This window comes from Clarias gariepinus, chromosome 4, assembly GCF_024256425.1.
Source record: "Clarias gariepinus isolate MV-2021 ecotype Netherlands chromosome 4, CGAR_prim_01v2, whole genome shotgun sequence".
Taxonomy (NCBI): Eukaryota; Metazoa; Chordata; class Actinopteri; order Siluriformes; family Clariidae; genus Clarias; species Clarias gariepinus.
The window spans coordinates 26,281,574-26,286,358 of NC_071103.1; the positions used below are offsets into that span (position 1 = coordinate 26,281,574).

Below are 4,785 nucleotides of genomic sequence, written 5' to 3' on the forward strand. Positions count from 1 at the left end.
CAGAAAATAGGGTTAGATGGAGGCAGATGATTCGCTGTGGCGACCCCTGAAAGGGAACAGCCGAAAGAGAAAGAAGAAGAACACTCTAAAAAATAAAACTGTGCTGTACTCAATTTTTTTGGTGAAACATTTTTACACTTAAAAATATTGAGTAAATATAAAAAAAATATAAAAATCATGTAAAATATACTTCATGAATTGAGGACAAGTCAGTAAAAAAATTAAGTAGACCTGAATAACTATATTTAGTACAATGATGTACAAAATTGAGTAAATGTAATGAAAATTAGAAGTTAATGAAAAGTGAAAATGAGTAAAATAATTGAGTAGATATAATTGAAATGGAAGGTAGAAGATACTGAAAATTATACTATTATTTAATAAACAAATGTGCTACATTTACTAAATTCTTTAACTGAATGAAAGAAACAATACACACATTTTCATTTTAATTAAACATTTATTTGCCAAATTTGACAAGACATGAAGTCTAAACTCAACCTGGTTTACTTTGCAAATGACATGTAACAAGATCATAAACAAAGAGCTGAATTTATGTTATTAGTAAACAGTTTCAGAAACAATACTCCTGCCACAAGTATTATACAGTTAACACATGGAAAGTAGACTTTTGTATTAGAATCTAATGAGTCACATTTTACATCTGAAAGATTGCACACCTTCACTTCAGTTTCCTGCAAACTGTGGGATCCATACAAATGTGTGTGCAGACCTTCTCAGGTCTTAAAGAAGCAATGACAGTCTAAATGAAGACAGGACACTAAATATCCATGACCAACAGTACCATGCTTCACTCGGTAATGATCGAAATTCCTTTTGATGATGCGACAAATGTGCAGAGCTTACACCGCCATCCCATAAACTGGCACCTGAAAAAGGAACAATAGTATACAAGTAAGTACAAGTGTGACTGTTACTGTAATCTTTGATTCAATGGTTACACATTTAATACTTCTGTAACATTTAAAAAAAAGTTGACATTTACCTCCTGTTTTATCTCTATTCAACTTCTCTTCATTAGTGGTGTTGGTGCTGTGAAAGAGATATAGAAAATATATAACATGTTTCACACAAACACAAACACACAAAATCAATCAGTTTTAGGTTCTTTGACTTACATATCAGAACATACATAATGTTTCACTTCAATATTTTAATTTCATATTACTTTCTCCCAATTCTAATTCTGAGAGAAATGTTGTATTTTCACTAAATCTTTATATTTCATAGCTTCAGTTATTAGTACAGTACTTAGCACATTTATTTTATAACATCTGCTGCTGCTTGCTCAGTGTTTAATCATGTTAAAAATACTCATATACAGTAACGGATAAAACAGTACCAGAGTCCGGACACTGCACCTCATTTCTGCTGTTTAAACCGGATTTGTTCTGAGTTTCTTCCTTAAAGTGTCGGAATGACCGAGCAGACTCGCGGTTCAGTGTGTGAGGTGGACCGTTACAAATGCGTTAATTACTGTATTTGAACATGCTAGTTTTATATCCTCGCCACAGTGGCGGTAGGCTGCGCAAAATCACTGCATTTGGCGGGAGAAATTCAAATATTGCGGCACAACCGCCGCCGTTTACACCGAGAAACCCGGAAAAAACCCGGACATGCACGCGCTGCTGCTCGGTGTTAAATCTCTCCTTTTACACCAGATTTTAAGTGTCTGTATTAACGCCGCTTTAGCTGAGCAGTTTGGTGGTTGGAACAAACAAGTAAAAATTACACTGAACCCCAGGACTGGCCTGTTGCTAGCTATCGTTAGCTCTGGAGCTCGGCTGTGACAGGATTCAGAACAGTAACTCACACCCTATAAAGTTGTGTGTGCAGGAAGACAGAGTCATTATTACAGTAACTTGTGTTAGCTGTTTACTCACCAGGATTTGTAAGGAATGTTCCAGAATGTCCCAGATGCTTCATGTCCATTCTCACATCCTACAGCCTTCTTGTCTCTGATGTTACACCAGACTTCCCATGAGCACTTGCACAGGGCAATTTACTCAATTATTTAAGTTTTTGTTGTTAAAAATAAAGAATATTGAGTTGGAATAATTTATTATTGTAGTTCTTGAAACTAATCAGTACAATTACTCCATTAACAGATATTTTGATTTAAATGTATCAAAAAATATTAAGTGCATGTTAAAAATATAATTCAGTTAGTCAAATACTGATTTTTACTAGTGAAGTAAACTTAAATTATAGTGTAAATTTAAGACAAAATGAATAATTGTTTTTTTAGGCATTTATTTTGATTTGTCTAACTCAAACAATCATGTATGTGACTTTTAGAGATTTTATTAAGGTAACATAACTTTTTTATAACTGTGAAATTTACAAGGCCACAGAATCATTTTTTAAGAACAATACTAGTTTTTTTCAAAATAACACATATTGCATTAGGAAATTACAAACAAAAGAGAGGTTTACTGGTTTTAATTCCTGCCACCACTTTTGGTCAGTTCCATAGTGTTACTGTACACCATAATCTCTGCACAAGACCAATAGAATTCCACACTTCATTGCGTGCTGCGATGTTAGCTCACTCCTGAACAGTCAAGTGGTTGGCCATCTTTTCTTACGTTGCATGTGCTGCCTATATAATCCCATTTACTATCGTCTATTAAGGAACTGTGTTCATCCAGTGAGACTACGTATTATACCAGTGTAGCTACTGTAACAAGGTCCACATTGTGACGGCTAAATGACAGGGTCAGAGCAACTCCAAAACTGCAGCTCTTGTAGGATGTTCCCAGTCTGCAGTGGTTCAAGGAAGGCAAACCTGTGATCGGCCAAGGCTCATTGATGCATATGGGGAGCAAAGTCTATCCTGTGTAGGCTGATCCAATATAAGAGCTGCTGTATCTCTAATTGCTAAATAAGTCAATACTAGTTTTCTTAGAAAGGTGTCACAACACATAGGTCATTACTGTTTTAGTGGCAAAAGAGGGGGCATTCTCACTATTAAGCTGGTGGTCATAATGCTAGTGCTGATCAGTGTATTTAAATAGATAGATACTTTATTGATCCAGAAGGAAAATCCATATAAATGCATATATACTTCTACAGTATATGTATGTACTGTATGTCTGTACTGTATGTATGCATGTATGTATGTATGTATCTAATAATTATATGTCAATATATTACATATACTGGAAACTCATATATTCATATATCAGATTTCCTTATAGGTCTGTTCCACTCATCACTGTCAGTTCCCCTCAGCGTTGTAGTTAAATCGTCCATAACGCATAAATGCTCGTTTATAAAAGCTGACAGATATGGCGGTCGTTTACAGAAATTAATTACCTTCCACTGTCTGGAGCCCCTCCTGTCAGTCACGCTAGACCAGGCGTGCTTTCCTCCACCAGAGACACCACTACCTGCAGGGATTGTGTGGTGTGTGTGCGTGTGTGAGTGACTGTGTGTTATGGAGGACTCCTAGCAGTAAATCAGTACTGGGAATCATCGTTATTTACATTTTTTCTTATCTCACTGTAAGTTAAAATCAAATGTTTAAGCTGTTTGTGCTGAATGCTTTCCAAGGAGGACATTTTCATTAATCTGTTTTTAATTAATGAAAGAAGTCTGTTGTATGGCATCTTACCAAAAGATAGGTTTAGCTTGGATAGCCTAATGAATACAGCACATCAGAAAATGCCATGTTTCAGCTAATAGATAGTTTGTCCACCGAGTCATTAATGACATAATTAAAATGTAAAATTCTGGCGGTAATTTCAATGTGACAGTAAGTTGCTGTATTATTACAAATATATGCATGGTGAATGGATCATTAGGCTGACTGTATACACCCTTGTTAATAACTCCCTGTCTATCTCTACTCCTAAAACTTATAAGCATCCATGCTTATATAGTGTTTATACATACACTAGTGGCCAGACAGAGTTATGGGAAATCATCTGGTGGCACCCCATAAGGTCAGCAAGTCAACATTTAAAATTGTCTACCTACTTAATTTAAATCTAAAATAATTAAAAGCTGTGGTTGATAACTCCTAAAAGACTGTTAAAATGACCCATAATGCAATGAAGAATAAAAAAATCACTCTTTATGTTACAAACAGCAAATCCAACCATTAATAAAATATTAATATAATACACTACTCCATAGTACAGCTCATTAAGTATTATCTGAAAAAATGAAGCATTCTATATCAATGAATGATTTAACCATAAAATATTATTAAACATATGACTCCTTATAGTTGTGTCTTTTTTGTTGCTTGTGCAGATGTATGGAGAAGGAGAAAAGTAGTTTTTAAATGTTTAAAATTGAATGGCTGGTCACTGGGTAAATATGTACATTTATCAATATTTTAGTAGAGCTGTGTGCAAATGCTTTCATAAGCCAAACCAAACAAAAATAAATTGTCAGAATTTCAACAACTTTGTACAGTACATATTTTATATGTTGCTCACCTGTGAATTTCCAAGAATAGTCAAAGCATAGGTGGTTCCAATTAGTGACACCTGGTGACCACCCCTATATATATATATATATAAAATACACTACCTAGGGAGCTCTCGTATGATATAAACATATTTTCAGAACTGACTGCATGTTTTTTTATGCCACATTACTTGTGTAAAGGGGTCTTAGGAACAATTCATGAATACATTTGTTCGTATCCAGTTTGAGAAATGAGGCCCATTGAGTTTAATATTCGATGTCAACTGCAATTACAGTGAAAAAAAGTGAACCTGTAAGGAAGCCAATTGGGTGGCCAGCAGTTAG

At 34.8% G+C, this 4,785-nt stretch overlaps 1 long non-coding RNA gene across 1 annotated transcript; it reads right to left on the reverse strand.

Moving 5' to 3' along the window:
- Positions 1-440: 440 nt before the first annotated feature.
- On the reverse strand, positions 441-1,959 carry LOC128520922 (uncharacterized). The gene is made up of 3 exons (XR_008357968.1): positions 1,905-1,959; positions 1,007-1,053; positions 441-890 (listed from the first exon to the last, which is right to left on the reverse strand). It is a non-coding gene; the product is annotated as an uncharacterized LOC128520922 (long non-coding RNA).
- Between the last annotated feature and the right edge of the window lie 2,826 nt (positions 1,960-4,785).